Raw genomic sequence first — 20,419 nt, 5'->3', positions numbered from 1 at the left:
ACCTTTATGTCAGTAATGTACACACACCTGCCAACAACTGTACACCTTTATGTCAGTAATGTACACACACCTGCCAACAACTGTACACCTTTGGACAGACAGACAGTTTATTTCCAGTAAAAGGCCGTAGGCCCAAAATACATTCAAAAGGAAATTCCAGTGTAGTCAGGTGCACAATGATCATTCAAGTGTGTTTATAATAATCCTTTTAACATAAAATAGATACAAGGCAACAGATTTTACAGTGTCTTCATTAGTATTCTTGAAAAGATTTGCTAAAGAATATACAGTATAAGGCTTTTTAACACATTTTGTAATAAACCTCTCTCTTAGTTGTGAATAGGATTCACAAAGGAACAGTACACGAAATTCATTTTCAATATAGGTAAGACCTTTAGATTTACATGATGTACAAAATCTTTGATTATAATCAGTGTTGTTATAACGCCCAGTTTCTACAGCTATTATAAAATTACTACACCTAAAACAGCTCTTAAATGTGTAGAAAGGTTAAACGATAAATAATGTTCAACATTTAATGCAGATTTAAAATACTGGTAATAGTTGCATTTGGGGGAATTACTCAGGGAAGAGTACCAGGACTGTTTTAGATTATCTGATAATCTTTGTTTAAATAAGCTTATAAACATCTTTACATCACCAACATCTTGGCTCAACCAAACATATCCAAAACCAAAATTAAAAAAAAGACTTTTAACTTTTGATGCCCATGTTGTTCTACCACTATCATCTAATGACTTAAGCATAAGGTAGCTTGGAAAAGGTAATCCGTCATGAGGAAGTTGTAACAATCTACACCAATATTTGATTACACGGGTCATATAATTAAACTGCAGGGGCAATCTGCCACATTCAACCAGGTCCATGGAATTACAAGATGACCTATTTATTTTAAGATACTTTTTACAAAAATCAAGCTGTACAGATTCAATACTTTTACAATGAGAAGTTCCCCCATATTTCTGAGCCATAGCATAATATTGGTGTGATGAATGCATAATTTTTTTTGAATAAATCTGTACAGTTAATGTTTCCAAATTTCTTTTGAAAGTGATTAACTGATAAAATTGCCTTTCTAGCCTGAGATGCTAAACACAATTGTGCCCTGGACCAAACAAGTTTTGGTGTAAATATGATGCCAAGATATTTATAAAAAGATACTGTTTCTATTTGTTCCCCATTAAAATGCCACTTTTCATAAGATCTAAGAGGCCCTCCATTTCTGAAAACAACCACTTTTGTTTTCTTAAGGTTTACTTTCATTCCCGTTTCCTTGCAAAATAATTCAAGGGCATTTATCTTTTTCTGCAATTGAATACAAGTGTCTGAAAGAGCCGAAACATCAGCAGCAAACATAAGGGCATACACATTTTTTAAAACAGCAGTGATAAATATTCCCTTACCACCTTCACTTTGCATAATTGTGCATAAATGATTAATAAATATTAAAAATATCTGAGGGCTTAAAATGCATCCCTGGCGGGTACCCACATTACAAGAAAATTGTTTAGAAAGTCCCTCAGGGGTCTAACACAGGCAGAGAGTGAATTATACATACATGTGATAATATCTAAGAACTTCCCATCTAATCCAACCTTATGAAGAGAATCTATAAGTATATCATGTTTAAGAGTATTGAAAGATTTTGAAAAATCGATAAAAAGACAATAAAATCTGCCCTGTTTTTTACATGAATATTTCTGTATGACAGCCTGAAGTTTAAAAATGTGGTCTGTTGTAGAATATTTTTCCCTAAAGCCAGCCTGATATTCACAAATGATATTATTTAAATCACACCAGATTTTTAATCTTTTATTAAGAATTGATGTAAATAATTTACAAAGGGAATCAATGAGGGATATACCACGGTAATTATCGGGGTCGTACGACTGTACACCTTTATGTCAGTATTGTCCACAAACCTGCTAAGAACTGTACACCTTTATGTCGGTAATGTACACATCCCTGCCAACAAGTGTACACCTTTATGTCAGTATTGTCCACAAACCTGCTAAGAACTGTACACCTTTATGTCGGTAATGTACACATACCTGCCAACAACTGTACACCTTTATGTCAGTAATATACAGATACAGGCCAACAACTGTACACCTTTATGTCGGTAATGTACACACACCTGCCAACAACTGTACACCTTTATGTCGGTAATGTACACATACCTGCCAACAACTGTACACCTTTATGTCAGTAATGCCTCAAGACACTGTCTCAGCACGCCCAGCCACCTGTGTCCAACTGATGTTTGCATAATCTCCACATTGTACTGGGTGATATACCCCACACAGGAAGCAATCAGAATCAATTACTCGTGTAAATGTCTAGTCCGTCTCCATCCAATATCCTCAAAGACCTTGATAATCATAATCCTATGTCACAGCGACTCTGAAACCAGTCCAACATACATCTCCACCAGACCAAGCCTCATCCCAACCTGTGACTTCGACACGTGTCTGCTATCTACCTTAATTGCCTCAATTCATATTGACGTCCTGTACATTTCACCCCATCAATAAACCCTCAAGTGCCACGTCCCAACACAATGACCGCTCCCTCACAGAACCGTCACCTATTGAACAATAACCATGCCATACCTTGTGAAATATTTACCAGAGATAATCCATAATGAAGATGCTTCCGGCAAGGATTAAATAGACCTACCTGGTTCCAACCCTCAGAGATAGCTCCAGGTGCCTGCCCTAATAAGGGTGACAACTGCTGATCGTACAATCTCCATATCAATGAAAGAAACTCTGACCCAGGATGCCCTGGTGGTGTGCTGTCGTTTCGAGGACATCATTCTACACTGATAGCTCTGCCCCATTGATCGGCGGCGGGAGCCCACGATGCCATTACATAATGAGAGCTCCCTCCAAGAAATCAATACTTGTGTCTTGTAAGTGGCATCACGGAACGTACTTTTGTCCTCATCTACCTCTTATGTACCTATTATGGAATGCTGTTCAGCAAATCGTTGATGTAACTGATGGATCTATTTCTATACCTTGTAATAAGCCGAGGAGCTTCTTGGCTTGAAGAGATGCACTAGATTGTCCATTCAGGGAAACGTTTCGATCACATAAGTTGGGTCCATACTACTGGTTGTGTAGACGCCGGTGTATGCAGTGACAGAGATGTTGCACGATGTTGTTGCGTCTGCACAGGAGCAAGGTGGAGACAAGCACTAGCTTCCTGACTTCATGGACTCAGATGATGGAAGTAGTCGGACCTCGGTACAGCAGTTTATGAAGGTGGTGGTTAAGGCAAAAGAGCACCTCAGTGTAAATTCATGTCACACACTGGTGTCTTTAAGGGGGGCTTTGAGTTCCAACCAAACATATCTGTGTTACTATCACTGGTGTCTTATAGATGTTTGAGTTGCCTATCGGTTACTAATAGATGTTACAATCACTGGTGGTGTCTTAAAGGGGGTCTTTGAGTTCCAACCAAACATATCTGTGTTACTATCACATAGATGTGTTCCTCGGTGACAATACGTCACACACTGGTGTCTTAAAGGGGGTCTTTGAGTTCCAACCAAACATATCTGTGTTACTATCACATAGATGTGTGCCTCGGTGACAATATGTTACACACTGGTGTCTTAAAGGGGTCTTTGAGTTCCAACCAACATATCTGTGTTACTATCACATCTGATGTGTGCTGACAATACGTTACACACTGGTGTCTTAAAGGGGGTCTTTGAGTTCCAACCAAACATATCTGTGTTACTATCACATAGATGCGTGTTCCTCGGGTGACAATACGTCACACACTGGTGTCTTAAAGGGGGTCTTTGAGTTCCAACCAAACATATCTGTGTTACTATCACATAGATGTGTGCCTCGGTGTCAATACCTTCCACACTGGTGTCTTAAACGGGTCTTTGAGTTCCAACCAAACATATCTGTGTTACTATCACATAGATGTGTTCCTCGGTGACAATACGTCACACACTGGTGTCTTAAAGGGGGTCTTTGAGTTCCAACCAAACATATCTGTGTTACTATCACATAGATGTGTTCCTCGGTGACAATACATCACACACTGGTGTCTTAAAGGGGGTCTTTGAGTTCCAACCAAACAATACCAGTGTTACTATAATATGAATGTGGCAAGATGCTTGGTGAAAATACCTGTTACTCACTCACTCACTCACTGTTGTCTTGAGTACTAACAAAGTAATTGCTATTATACACTGTGTTCCAGTACACAAATGTTTATGTTTAAATGCTAAAAAAGCACTTAAAGTTTGACTAAAGTGTACCTAAGTGCAAATACATGTTTCACTACCTGTCATCTTGAAGACACTCACTGACCATAAAGTAATATCAGAGTTAATAGTGAGAAAGTGAGTATGGTTTTATGCTGCTTCTTGCAATATTCCAGCAATATCACGGCAGGGGACACCAGAAATGGGCTTCAGACATTGTACCCTTGTGGGGAATCAAACCTGGGTCTTCAGCATGACGAGCAAATGCTTTAACCACTGGGCTACCCCTCAGATATAAGACCGACTGACTGAGTATGGTTTTACACCGTTTTTAGCAATATTCCAGCAATATCCAACGGGGGACACCAGAAATGGGCTTCACAAATTGTACCCATGTGGGGAATCGAACCCGGGCCTTCGGCGTGACGATCAGATATAAGAACTTATAAAAGAGTTTCATCACTAATACATGGCTAGCTGTTGCTTAAAGGGGGTCTTTGAGTTTTATTTTACACATTTAGCAACATCAACGACATATATTGCTGTGGGAGACACCGATGATGGGATTCATACATGGATGTTATGTGAGGATCAAACCTGCTTACAGGAAATGCAAACATTTTCACAACAGTTCAAGCAATGTCTGCCCAAAGACCAGAATATCTGTAGTTTGATTATCATCACGATATACAACATAACTGAAACATAGTACTTGTTTCTCTGCCAGTCACTTTGCTTTAAGAGGATAACACAAGGTTCGTCTGTTTAGAATCGGTATAAGGTGTTTGAGTGGGGTGTCCATGTTAAACTGCGGAATTTTATCTCTAAGGACCAGCACTTAGATGAAACAGACTAGTACATACACACACGTGCATGCACACTGCTACATCTTCACCAAGATGCTAAATGTCAACATTACCAATAGAAAAATTTCAATCAAAATCTAGTCTGAGAAATGGTCTCCATTAAAATCTCCCTTTAAACTCATGAAGTATACCAACAAAGTCAATCTTCACCAGTAAAAAACATTTCAAGACGACAAGCAAGTGACAAAACTCCCAGACAAGTATAAAACTATTGTGTATGAGAAACATAAATGCTACTTAGTGTCATGATCTGTCAGTGTAAGATAGGATTTTTCAGAAGCCACCAGCTCCAGAATTGAGCAGACGACAGTTAACTTGCAGCAGACGCCATAACAGATTTGTCAACTTGACAATCCCACCACAGACAAAGCTGATGCAAGTGATTTTTTATCCGTGAAATATTGACAAAGGCTACCAGTTTCAACTTTCAGCCTATATATTCCATTACTAAAGGTCAAGGACACTGAAGTGTCAAGCATGAGTCTCTTTCCACAGTCCTGATATAATAATCTTGTAAAGATGCAGCTGAGGCAAGTGATATCCTATATCAATGCTATCATCTTCCATAGCCATCAAGTCTCTGGATAATTCCAAAATACTGGAATAAATATTTCACATTAACGCTGGGAAATTCAATAGTCTCTATAAACATGAAACGCAATCACAAAGACATAATTATGATTCCTTTTCACAAAACAATTCCCCCTTAGGAAATAGTCTAAATAGAATTGTTTGTAACTTGATAAAGTATTGCACAAACAAGGTACTGTCACATCAAAGCGAGCTGCTTGATAAATCTACATGGCCCAACAGATTTCAATGCTGATTACAGTGAATCTGTTAAAGAAACAGATAAACTCACAGACACACAATTCTTCAAAACTGAAAGTACTGAACCCTTCTAGGATTCATATATACGACAGTCGGTTTAACACTACAAATGCAATACACTTCAAAATCAAAGAAACATTCTCTCCACAAACATCTGATTAGTTCTTGGAATAACAGATGTGGTTTGACATCGGCACAGATTGTAATAGGAAGGTGATACTGTAAATTATAACTCCTTGACAAGTTCCTGCAGTTGTAGGAATTGGTTTCAGTAGGTGCTTCATCACAGTAGGGTTATCTCTTCTCCTGGGAAAACAGCCTGCCTCTGAATCATGACTGGATTGTAGGGAATATCTTGAAATCTACTGGCTTTGAAGAATGCATTGTTCGGATTGGTCATTATCTACAATCGAGTACAGATACAATGGGTTTATTTCTTAACTCTACCATGATGAACACATTAGTGTGATTGGACGATATCTGTTATTACAGAGTGCAAACAATGGGTTTATTTCTTAACTCTACCATGATGAACACATCAGTGTGATTGGATGATATCTGTTATTACACAGTACAGACAATGGGTTTATTCTTAACTCTACCATGATGAACACATCAGTGTGATTGGATGATATCTGTTATTACACAGTACAGACAATGGGTTTATTCTTAACTCTACCATGATGAACACATCAGTGTGATTGGATGATATCTGTTATTACACAGTACAGACAATGGGTTTATTCTTAACTCTACCATGATGAACACATCAGTGTGATTGGATGATATCTGTTATTACACAGTACAGACAATGGGTTTATTTCTTAACTCTACCATGATGAACACATCAGTGTGATTGGACGATATCTATTATTACAGAGTAGAGACAATGGGTTTATTCTTAACTCTACCATGATGAACACATCAGTGTTATTGGATGATATCTGTTATTACACAGTACAGACAATGGGTTTATTTCTTAACTCGGCCATGATGAACACATCAGTGTGATTGGATGATATCTGTTATTACACAGTACAGACAATGGGTTTATTCTTAACTCTACCATGATGAACACATCAGTGTGATTGGATGATATCTGTTATTACACAGTACAGACAATGGGTTTATTTCTTAACTCTACCATGATGAACACATCAGTGTGATTGGACGATATCTATTATTACAGAGTAGAGACAATGGGTTTATTCTTAACTCTACCATGATGAACACATCAGTGTTATTGGATGATATCTGTTATTACACAGTACAGACAATGGGTTTATTTCTTAACTCGGCCATGATGAACACATCAGTGTGATTGGATGATATCTGTTATTACACAGTACAGACAATGGGTTTATTCTTAACTCTACCATGATGAACACATCAGTGTGATTGGATGATATCTGTTATTACACAGTACAGACAATGGGTTTATTCTTAACTCTACCATGATGAACACATCAGTGTGATTGGATGATATCTGTTATTACACAGTACAGACAATGGGTTTATTTCTTAACTCTACCATGATGAACACATCAGTGTGATTGGATGATATCTGTTATTACACAGTACAGACAATGGGTTTATTTCTTAACCCTACCATGATGAACACATCAGTGTGATTGGATGATATCTGTTATTACACAGTACAGACAATGGGTTTATTTCTTAACTCTACCATGATGAACACATCAGTGTGAGTACAGAAACAGTGAATTTGTTTCAAAATTGTACCATGATGATCATTCTGATTTTGGTTTGCTTGTTTTACACATCAGCAACATTCATATGCTTCACCCAGACATGTGAACCCCAGCTAGCCAACCGGAGGTCGATGGCATGATCACATGCCTATGTATAATGACATCTGTCTATCTGTGTGTGTAACCCATGAAGATCCGGGTTAGAATTGGTCTTCAGTAACCCATACTTGTCGTAAAAGGTGACTAACAGGATCGCGTAGTCAGGCTCGCTGACTTACAATGGCTGACACATGTCATCGGTTTCCAATTGCATAGTTCTATGCTCATGCTGTTGATCACTGGATTGTCTGGTCCAGACTCGATTATTTACAGACTGCCACCATATAGCATATAGTGTGTGTGTGTGTGTGTGTGCATGCATGTGTGCGTGCGTGTCTGTCTGTCCACCAGGGTCTTGTTGCTATGGCAGCACTAAGGTGATCATAACTCCTTCACTTCATAGACTTTAAATTATCGCTAAAGATGACAGTCAACAGTGACTCGCGGGTATATCTGTAAGGGTCAAAGAGCACTTCATCCCACCTCATCCTGTATCAGGTAGAACCTGAACCAACACTGCACAGAGAGCAATTGAATAATAGAATATCCCTGTTAATAATCCACCCTCCCACATCTCAGCGTTCAGTGAAACACCAACTAATCAACTCTTAAGCCCAGACTAGCTCCATTACAACATTCACATGCTGAATCAGACTGACCACTTCCAGTCAACAGACCATGTTATTTTCCAATCCGTCCAAACCTTTCTGCAATGTAGATGAAGCAAATCTAGATTTCCACAGGTACTGGATCTTGGAGCTCACTGGGACTCCTTTTCAATTTACATGAAGCTATTTGTTTATATTCGATTAATATATATTCAGAGACTAAACGTTAGTCGTGGTGTGTGGTCCTGTGCGTAGAGCTCAGGTCACAATCAGTTGAAGTTGAGCAACTTCAAGCACGGAGAGTCCTTGGATGGGTGACCATGTTTGGCAGCTTGACTCCTGAAAGTTTCTAGGACTTCGGTCCTGCCCCACAACGAAGCACGTGTGATACATGTGGTCTCACCTTAGGCAAGTGAGTTTGTTCAAAACTGCCTCTGTTCACCCAGTAGAAAATGGGTACCCGGTGAGATAGGTCACGTGACTATTAACCTTCTAGCGCCTCACAGGCAGCTTGGGTTATCCGGGGTAATAATAATCAGATTCTGATTACAGCTTCCAGTGAGCAACTAGTCAGATGGATACTAGGCACTATATAAATGAATTAGTAGTAGTAGTAGTGGTCTAGATGACTCCAAATTACAGACGCTCCCAGAGGAGTGGGGTGGTGTCTACATTGAGGGGAACAAGATCAGTCCACAAGCAGTCTGCAGTTACACACATCAGAGTCATGATCATGTGGTAATGCTTGATCAGGGCTAACATGTTATATTTGGGATTACACTTTCTTAGTAAAGATACTAGTCAGATGGAGACTAGGCACTCAGGGCTGATGACAACTGATGCTTGTGCAGCAAACTGTATTTCACTAATTCCCCAGGCTGTTTATTGAAGTTCCCTTAGCAATGTAAGGGAAAATATTGTTATAGTGCACATATTGATTTATATAAGGTATTCCAATGTTCTTAATGTTCCTGAAACATTTTTACTGTTTATATTGAATAATAGGATTTTAAATGATACCAAATATTGCATCATACATGCATACAAATCGAGAATGAAAGTGAATTGGAACTGCACGTCAAGTGGGAGATGAATCAATAAAATCTGTAGCCTGCACCTCACACACAATTGACATTTCCTTTCTTGTAAATGCTTTCTTCAATATTATACTATCTTCCCATTTCCACAAAATGTAAAATGGCAGATTCACATACCTAAGTTTGCAAACACACATTGGCTATCTCCTACAAGTGATGACATTTTGCAGCAGACGGAAGAAAGAAGTCATGTAACATCTACAGGGTTTCTGATACGCAGAAGGCAACAATGTTTGACATCATTCGAACATCAAAAACAAGTTTGAACACAAGAAAAGAGAGGATTTAGTTTCTTGGTAAGGAAATTATCTGGACAGCTGGAAGTCATGGAAACATATGATTGTCTACCTGACAGTTAGGCTGAGCAGACGGTGGTGACACGTGTTCATTTACAGTGTGGACACGCATGTCTTCTGTTGTACAATTATATCTGCAAACTTAAGTTGTTTTGTGAAGCATTTCAAGAGGTTATTTCCTAGCATGTGCAATGGTGTATGTGTGTGTGTGCACACATGCGAGAGTGAATGTGAGTGAGTGAGTGAGTGAGTGAGTGAGTGAGTGTGAGTGAGTGAGTGAGTGAGTGAGTGAGTGAGTGAGTGAGTGAGTGAGTGAGTGAGTGAGTGAGTGTGTGTGTGTGTGTGTGTGTGTGTGTGTGTGTGTGTGTGTGTGTGTGTGTGCGCGTGCTCTTCTTGAAAATATTGCCACAGAGCATTCAGATAAGCATGGCATCCCAAGTTCTACATACTCATGATGAATTATTTCTACAGCTAAGTTCTTAACCTGTGTGCGGTATTCTTTGCCCCTTTAAATCAGAAACAAGCATGCTTCTACCCAATAATGGTAAAGAACCACTGCCAATGAAATACTGCCAAAGTGCATGTTTTGAAGAACATGTTTTCTAATGCTTATGAAAATATCACCTCAGAGCAGGTTTTGAATTTTACATGATATTCCACATTTACAGTAACATGAAAATATATTCCACGTATTTCCATGTCAGAACAGATAAATCTGGTATTATAAATAAATTTACCTCATGAATATGAAAATTTCAACCATGAAAAAAATAAATAAATGAGAATATCATGCAAATGATTAAAATCGGAAGGCGTTATGTCAAGACCTAACACTTAATCACAAGTGTGCTCTTCCACAATATTCAATTCACAAACTTTTCCACTTGTTTCAAACTAAACACATGTCAAGACTCCAAAGAAGGCAACAAAAAATATTACATTATCGATTTTCGTAACCGTGCAAGTTTCAATTTCTTCCTAATGTGTCCGAGGTCCATAATCATTACGCTAACAATCTCATTTTCCAAGAATTCTTTGAAAACCAATTCCTAAACCCATTCCAGTTCCTCTGACTTCAAAGACTTACTTCCAGGCCAAATAAGCACACAAGCAATGGTATTATGTCCAGTTGATACAACCTTCCATGTTATCAGTCCATCCTAAACGAATCTGTCCAGGGTACATTGCCCACAAAGACAGAATAAATGGACAAACATTTATGATGGCAATGTAGGTCGGCTTGAAAGGTTAGGTACAAGTACGCAAACAGGCCAGTGAGACGACTGTGAGTAGCAGTACTAAGGAAATCCTGTCTTTTCTATCAGGAAGTAATCAGACTAGTTTCATTTTCACATGCAACAAGATCTGGGTCCACTTGAACAAAGCAATCTTAGTACTAAGGTGATCGTAACTCACAAACTCGGACACAGACCAATAACAGTTGTGATTCTAAGATGATCGTAACTCTCAAACTCGGACACAGACCAATAACAGTTGTAGTTCTAAGGTGATCGTAACTCACAAACTCGGACACAGACCAATAATAGTTGTAGTTCTAAGATGATCGTAACTCTCAAACTCGGACACAGACCAATAATAGTTGTAGTTCTAAGATGATCGTAACTCACAAACTCTGACACAGACCAATAATAGTTGTAGTTCTAAGATGATCGTAACTCACAAACTTGGACACAGACCAATAATAGTTGTAGTTCTAAGATGATCGTAACTCACAAACTCGGACACAGACCAATAATAGTTGTAGTTCTAAGATGATCGTAACTCACAAACTCGGACACAGACCAATAATAGTTGTAGTTCTAAGATGATCGTAACTCACAAACTCTAACACAGACCAATAACAGTTGTAGTTCTAAGATGATCGTAACTCACAAACTCTAACACAGACCAATAACAGTTGTAGTTCTAAGATGATCGTAACTCACAAACTCGGACACAGACCAATAATAGTTGTAGTTCTAAGATGATCGTAACTCACAAACTCTGACACAGACCAATAATAGTTGTAGTTCTAAGATGATCGTAACTCACAAACTCTAACACAGACCAATAACAGTTGTAGTTCTAAGATGATCGTAACTCACAAACTCTAACACAGACCAATAACAGTTGTAGTTCTAAGATGATCGTAACTCACAAACTCGGACACAGACCAATAATAGTTGTAGTTCTAAGATGATCGTAACTCACAAACTCTAACACAGACCAATAACAGTTGTGGTTCTAAGGTGATCGTAACTCACAAACTCTGACACAGACCAATAACAGTTGTAGTTCTAAGGTGATCGTAACTCTCAAACTCTAACACAGACCAATAACAGTTGTAGTTCTAAGATGATCGTAACTCAAAAACTCTGACACAGACCAATAACAGTTGTAGTTCTAAGGTGATCGTAACTCACAAACTCTAACACAGACCAATAACAGTTGTAGTTCTAAGATGATCGTAACTCACAAACTCTAACACAGACCAATAACAGTTGTGGTTCTAAGGTGATCGTAACTCACAAACTCTGACACAGACCAATAACAGTTGTAGTTCTAAGGTGATCGTAACTCTCAAACTCTAACACAGACCAATAACAGTTGTAGTTCTAAGATGATCGTAACTCAAAAACTCTGACACAGACCAATAACAGTTGTAGTTCTAAGGTGATCGTAACTCACAAACTCTGGCACAGACCAATAACAGTTGTAGTTCTAAGATGATCGTAACTCACAAACTCGGACACAGACCAATAATAGTTGTATTTCTAAGATGATCGTAACTCACAAACTCGGACACAGACCAATAACAGTTGTATTTCTAAGATGATCGTAACTCACAAACTCGGACACAGACCAATAATAGTTGTATTTCTAAGATGATCGTAACTCACAAACTCTGACACAGACCAATAATAGTTGTATTTCTAAGGTGATCGTAACTCACAAACTCGGACACAGACCAATAATAGTTGTAGTTCTAAGATGATCGTAACTCACAAACTCTGACACAGACCAATAACAGTTGTAGTTCTAAGATGATCGTAACTCACAAACTCTGACACAGATTATCCATAGTCGTAATTCTAAAAAGATCGTGACTCTCAAACTCTGACACAGACCAATAATAGTTGTAGTTCTAAGATGATCGTAACTCTCAAACTCTGACACAGATTATCCATAGTCGTAATTCTAAAAAGATCGTGACTCTCAAACTCTGACACAGACCAATAATAGTTGTAGTTCTAAGATGATCGTAACTCTCAAACTCTGACACAGACCAATAATAGTTGTAGTTCTAAGATGATCGTAACTCTCAAACTCTGACACAGATTATCCATAGTCGTAATTCTAAAAAGATCGTGACTCTCAAACTCTGACACAGACCAATAATAGTTGTAGTTCTAAGATGATCGTAACTCTCAAACTCTGACACAGACCAATAATAGTTGTAGTTCTAAGATGATCGTGACTCTCAAACTCTGACACAGACCAATAATAGTTGTAGTTCTAAGATGATCGTAACTCACAAACTCTGACACAGATTATCCATAGTCGTAATTCTAAAAAGATCGTGACTCTCAAACTCTAACACAGACCAATAATAGTTGTATTTCTAAGATGATCGTAACTCTCAAACTCTGACACAGACCAATAATAGTTGTAGTTCTAAGATGATCGTAACTCTCAAACTCTGACACAGACCAATAATAGTTGTAGTTCTAAGATGATCGTGACTCTCAAACTCTGACACAGACCAATAATAGTTGTAGTTCTAAGATGATCGTAACTCTCAAACTCTGACACAGACCAATAATAGTTGTAGTTCTAAGATGATCGTAACTCTCAAACTCTGACACAGACCAATAATAGTTGTAGTTCTAAGATGATCGTAACTCTCAAACTCTGACACAGACCAATAATAGTTGTAGTTCTAAGATGATCGTAACTCTCAAACAGCTGTAGTATTCAAATGATCGTAACACTCAAACTCCAACACCGATTAACAACAGTCATAGCTAAGACAATCAAAAGTCCCAAACTCTTTCTATCAACCTTGAACCGAGGTGACCCTGGACGATGTCTCCCCACATCATGCCAGACGACACTTGAAGTTGCGTAACAAGGCACATACGCCCATCGATTCACAAAAATACTACAACATTAAATATGTACAAGAGGTGACAGATCAATAGATGTTACATCTCCACACAGCAGTCTGATTACATGATTGAAGTGCGTGTGAGTGTGTGTACGAGGAAGGAAGGGAGCGTTCTCCCAAGAACACTAATAATGTGTCTTTTTTCTAATTTTCATAAAATACAGCTACATTCATCTTGATGAGAATGCTTCGTAGTTGAACAATTAATCAGTGTTATTATGCTCTCAATATGCAGATCAGCGAGTTCGAATCGTCTTTATAATTAAGAATTGAACGTGAGAGTGGATGAGTTCACTGAAGTGAACCACTAGTTCAGAGGTTCACACAGTCTAACCAGCACTTTTAAACTGTTCCCATTTCAGTTCACTGATCCAAACTATCAAATATTACAACTTCCTACTTTGTAGTTTACTGGTCTGTACACAAAACATGGCAGCAATGATCCTTCTATCTGCCAGCTTTAGGTCACATCCTCTGCTTCCCTTGAGAAATGGCATTCTCACAGAAAGAATGAAATTTCTCTTGGACAACTGAATTTGAAACTTTTAAACTGGTATCAAAGTGAACTTATCCCCGAACTTCATGACATATTTCTCCTTAATACAATAAAACATGACAACAATGTGATAGAAGGAATGACATGTCACTTGCAAAATGATTATGATAAGTAAAACCTCTAAACCAGTAGGGGAGGTGGGGTAGCCTAATGGTTAAAGCGTTGTCTCGTCACGCCGAAGACCCGGGTTCGAATCCCCACATGGGTACAATGTGTGAAGCCCATTTCTGGTGTGCCCCGCCGTGATCTTGCTGGAATATTGCTAAAAGCGGCGTAAAACCAAACTCAGTCAGTCAGTCTTAACCAGTAAGAGAATCAAGTTTCGTATCATCAATTGGTCAACCAGGAACTTTTTTTATTGTTTACAATTCTACTTGCGACAGAGTTACTATGAGGTGACAGGCAACTCTCGACAGACACTGACAGACACATGACAGACATTTTTATTTTATTATAGGATATTTATATAGTGCACACATCCACGTAACTTAACAAGCTCAAGGTGCTTCAGTGTTCCCTTGATTAACAGATGTCTATTTTTCTGGCATTCTTTTAACCAACTCAACTCCCTGGGGAGTATTCAACTAATGCAGCCTGTTAGGCCCAGCGAGTTATCACACAGCCTCATCCTCACAAGGTACCCATTTGCAGCTGGGTGAACTGGAACAAACAGTATGTGTCCAATGAGACATGTGACAGACATGTGACCAACACTTGGCAGACATACTTGCCTCTCAGCAGTGACAAGTCAACACCTCTCAACAAGAGCAGAGTAACTCAATGTGACTAATAGAGGTATCAAATATTGATGGGCACATATAATAATCAATAGTCATTAACACATCGCAGGTACGGTACATTGCATCAATTTGACATGCTTCACCGGTATTGTGACCTTCCTGACTGTACCATGGTACACATACTTAATGGAGACCTTATCCTACAGCATTCCTATAGCCATATTAACGAGGAAGTACATTAACTGGACGTCAACATATTTATTCTCCTTGAGAGTTCCTTCCTATACAGGCACCAGTACACTTTGCCAACACTTGACAAGCATCTTGTGTACATCTGGGCCCTTATTCTCAAAACGTTCTTAGCCCTAAGAATTCTTAACTTTGATCGTAGCCAATGTGTTAAGAATGGGCTTAAGAAGTTCGTAGGGCTACGACCGTTTCGAGAATAGCTAGCCTAATGAAGGCTGGGAGGCCCAAAGCTTGATATTTCTTATGTTTATATATTCAATGATTGACACTTCTTGTGGTTAGTCCATGAATTTCCATCTGGTAATGAGACTGTGTTAAAACAATGTCAGAGTTCATATTTGTTATAGGTTAATCTACAAATGTTTCACATTTTGACCAATAAATTAACGAATGTGAAATGTGTTGTCAATCATGTTTTTAAGATCACAATGAACTGATATTTACATTTTTATCCAAATTCATAAAAAAGAAGTTGTTTGGCAGGCATGCAAATAAGCTTTCAACAAATGTACTTCACATGAAGAAGGTCTGTCTGTTTTCACTATGTGCATGGTGTATGTACATATTTTACCCAGCAAGAGTCATGATAATGGCTGAAATATTGCCGATATGACTTTAAATATTAACTCACTCACTCGGTTATCAAGTAAGGAGGAAGTGATCATGGCATTATGTCCCTTTCAGCAATCTTCCAACAACATCATGACAGGGGGCTTCAGTTAGTCCTCACATGATTTTCCCATGTGACGATTTAAACATAGGCCTTGAGTGTGACGAGCATACTTTTGAGATTCCGTAAAAGATAAAGGAATACACATAACGCTCCAGGTGACAATGAAAATCTAAGTCTACCTGTTTTATGGCATATACGATATATGTTTATAATCTCCAAACTCACACGCATGTTTGAGAACAAGTGTTGAATCATCTTCCATAGGTAATATGATGGTCACAGATAAGTTCCTATGTAAAAATTGTACTGAGCTATACAGTGAATGTGTCAGGGTTTTAGCATTATTCCAAGGGTGGCGTAGCTAGTGGTTAAATGTTCACTCATCATGCCGAAGACCCGGGTTCAATTCCCCACATAGACCTGTACAATGTGTGAAGCACATTTCTATTGTCTCCTGCCATGATATTGCTGCAATACTGCTAAAAGCGGCGGAAAACTAAACTCACTCACTCACTAGCGACATTCCAGCAATGTCACGGCATAGGAATAGGTAGACACATTGTACCCATGTGGGAGGCAAACTCGGACCTTTTGTGTAATGGGCATACACTATACCCACCAGGCTACCTGACTGACTGACTGACTGAGTTTGGGTTTATGCCTCCAGCAACATCACGGGGGGACACCAGAAATGGGCTTCACACATTGTGCCCATGTGATTCGGTGGTCTTCGCTGACATCAACCATTAGGCTACTCCAGGCTACCTGAACTTTCCTCAGAGGTGTTGAATAGTCTATGACTGACATCACTAAACTGTCCAGATACAGACATCTAAAGCTCTGCTACACTGAAGTACAGGAAATTGCACTGCAAGGAACCGGACAGCACTAACTCTATCAAAATGGCAGACGTCTGGTCCAGGTCAAGCAGTGCATCGCCACTGAGTTAAATAATCTTAAGCACAAAAATGTTATTTCTGACTTCACCTTAGCCACAAGATAACCCAACTGTGCCCTTTCTTTGTGTGACACCAGTAATGGGTCTCACACATTGCACCCTTGTTGTTGGGACTCACCATGACAGGCAAAGTGACAAGGTGACCACATTCAACTCACTTATGTCCAACACCCAAATTGGCTCACACGTTGCTCCTTTGTTTGGAATCAAACCCAGGTCTTTGCAAAGATAGGTCAACACACTAACCACTCCACTCCACTCCACTTCCAGGTCTTCACCATGATGAGCTCTACCTTACCCCCAGGATATCCCATGTCAACCTTCTATGTCCTACACCAGAAACAGAACCATGATGGGAATCAAACTCTGGTCAGCACCATTATGAACCAACACATGAACCACTACACTGCCTCACAGCAACCTTAATATGTCTGTCATCAGAATTAGGACAATATTTGGAATCAAAGCCACATCTTTCCCACACCAACCACCCCTTTAGTAGTTCCATGCCTCCTCCCAGTGCAAGATTGTCATCATTTCAGAAGTGTTGGCATGGGAGACGCAACACACTAATTAGCAGACAGGAATGACCTGACTGTACGCAATGTTTGCAGTGACTGCACAACAATGATGCTATCCAATGATGTTCAATAATGTACAGGTCTGGAACCTCTGATGACTGGCAGCAAACAAAGCACTACCACAGTAGTTCACACCTTCCTCGTTGTACAAGAACTGTCCTTGTTCATGTGTAAACGCGAAGTAAAAAACTCAAATACATCGAACAAAGTAGGCAGGTTTCGGATCAGTTCATTTTATAGGATGTTGATTGATTCTCATCAGGAATCTTGTGAAGATATTTTTTATTTTTTGGTTACAGGTACAGAGGCTTGTCTTAGCAAATTTGTAAATCCATAAATTGTTCAGTAGTTATTATGACTTTATCTTCAGAAAACTCATTGATCATGCTGAAGATGATTCAGTTGACAAAACACCTCAACTCTTGCAAACTGTTTCTATGTGTCAAAAAATCTATAATTTTCTAGTTCAATATGCTGAGAAAAATTAATTACTTTTTTCTAAAAAATGTTCTCTTAAGCAGTGTCAGCATGAAATTAAATGTAAGAAAAATGTCTCTGTCAATGTTAGAATTTAAATAAATTGACCTGAAATACATACAGGTCAAGGTCAAAGTAATACAAAACACATAACTATAATTTACCATTTTACTGATAAAACTAAAAGCAAAAAAATTCAGATAATTAAAAAAAAATATCTGACAACTATTTTCTGCACATGAAATGTAAACGTAGATAGAAATGCAACTTCAACTCTCATCACAATACACTGGCAGAGAATTATCATGGAATAATAATTCATACAAAATTCATTATTCATTATTACCACTACAAGCAATATATTAGGATTCAGATATTAGGAAAATATAAATATAGAATATTAGTAATAGCTTAGAGAAAGACCCCAGTCAAAAGTTGTAAAACTCATCTCACAGACATATTATTGAAAAAGGTATAAGTTACGGCTTACACAATTTCAAGATAAAATCCTAGCCTAAGGTACTGAGGATTCAAGCTGTTAGCAATCCTTTTCAGTAATTCAGAGTTATGACCAGACAATTAAATGAATCTATTGTAATCCAAGCACCTGTAATTGACACATCAGATTAGTCTCATGAGATCATAGCCCAGGGTAAGCATCCAAGCATCCAGTAAAAGTGCCATCGAGATTAGTGCCAGTTAAAATAGGATTAACAGGATTAAGAGTAATTGCCCTGTCTGGTCATTGAAGGACACACCCCATTTTGTATATTCTGTATTTGATAGGCTAATGTAGGTTACACCCATTTTTGTATCAGTGAACCAATCGTAATCTCTTTATTGTTTTGATAGTAGATAAAATGTCTCTAACTGCATTTGTCCAGCAGTAGGGTTTAGACTCCTAACACAGGTCAGCTCTAGCCCTCAGCCCAGAGGGTTGTAACCTGACTCTCTGTGGCCAGCCCATGTTACTCCGCTCTTGTAAATAAAATTGTGATTAGCTTCTTGTGACTTCGGACTCTTTGCTGAGCTTAATTCCCCAAGCAAACCAGCACGCCAGTTAGATAAGGGTTTCACTGAACCATCACTTGGACCCAAGACCCATATCATAATAGTTGGCGGAGAATCAACGATTTTCGGAACCTCGGAGCCCAGGAACTAACTACAACCAGCTACAAGAACACATGGAATAACAAGCAACTGCATCCACGTCTGATCTCAACACTGGATTAAGGACCACCAACTCCTGTAAAGACACCAACCAAGGAAGAAAAAGTCTTCAAAAATTGTAAGTACTACTTTACATTGTTGATTTCTTGTCTTTTCTTAATTATAGCACGGTACATACTATAAGGTGTCATGGCCAATATGGAGTCTGGTATGGAAAGTAACTGTGGAAGTGAAATTCCAACTGTGTCCTTAGTTACCCCTTGCCAAAAGTGTAATTCAGGTAACATTTGGCACTGAAACAACTACTTGTTTAATAGATACAGGGCATCCATTTGCTGCATTTCGTCCTGCTTTTCTAAACAAAGCTTTCAACAACCCTGTTCTTGGAAACTCACCCTTTCCACAAATTCAAGGTGTTGGCGGCGAATTGCACAAGGTGTTGGGTTCAGTTGTGTTAGATTTTGTCATTGAAGATCAAGAATTTTCACAAAAAAATTCTATGTCCTGCCCCTCATTACCTAAGTCAGTCCTACTAGGTGAGAACTTCCTCAATGACAACGATGCAGTCATAGATTATAGCTGCCATTCCCTCATAATAGGCAACAGCACCCTCAGATAGGGCAATATATCAATTTCATTGCCCATCCAGATCAAGAAATTTGGGGATTAGCAAAACAATAGATCAGATATATATTCCCCTCAGAGTGAAATTCATTTCTAAGGTAAGACTGCCTGAGGCAAACAATGATTCCCTCATCCCTCATTGAACCAATTGCCTCCCTCACTGCTCATTCTGAAGTAGCAGGTGGTAGGACCCTCTCGAAAGTGCATAAGAAAAACTGCTACATTTAGGCTTATGAATCCTTCCCAAGAAGAAAAGTTTTAGATAAGGGTACAGTTGTAGGAAAATTTAGTTACATTGACAGCCACTCTATCTTTGAAAAAATGACTGTGACCAACCCTTTAATAAATTCAGTTAACACTGACATTAAGACAACAGACAATGACACTAGGGATTATGTCAAAATTGCTCAAGACTTAGGATTTGACTTGACTAAGACACAACTGACGTCAGGCCAACAACAA

The 20,419-nt window shown here is 38.7% G+C and overlaps 1 long non-coding RNA gene across 1 annotated transcript; it reads left to right on the top strand.

Annotated features, from left to right (window-relative positions):
- Nucleotides 1–246: 246 nt before the first annotated feature.
- On the top strand, nucleotides 247–19,569 carry LOC124277458. Its single transcript, XR_006898824.1, has 3 exons — nucleotides 247–256; nucleotides 8,748–8,750; nucleotides 19,263–19,569. It is a non-coding gene; the product is annotated as an uncharacterized LOC124277458 (long non-coding RNA).
- Nucleotides 19,570–20,419: the final 850 nt, after the last annotated feature.

The sequence above is a fragment of the Haliotis rubra genome, unplaced genomic scaffold, assembly GCF_003918875.1.
Source record: "Haliotis rubra isolate DU_JTF1 unplaced genomic scaffold, ASM391887v1 Scf2217, whole genome shotgun sequence".
NCBI lineage: Eukaryota > Metazoa > Mollusca > Gastropoda > Lepetellida > Haliotidae > Haliotis > Haliotis rubra.
This window is presented reverse-complemented; position numbering and strand designations above follow the sequence as displayed.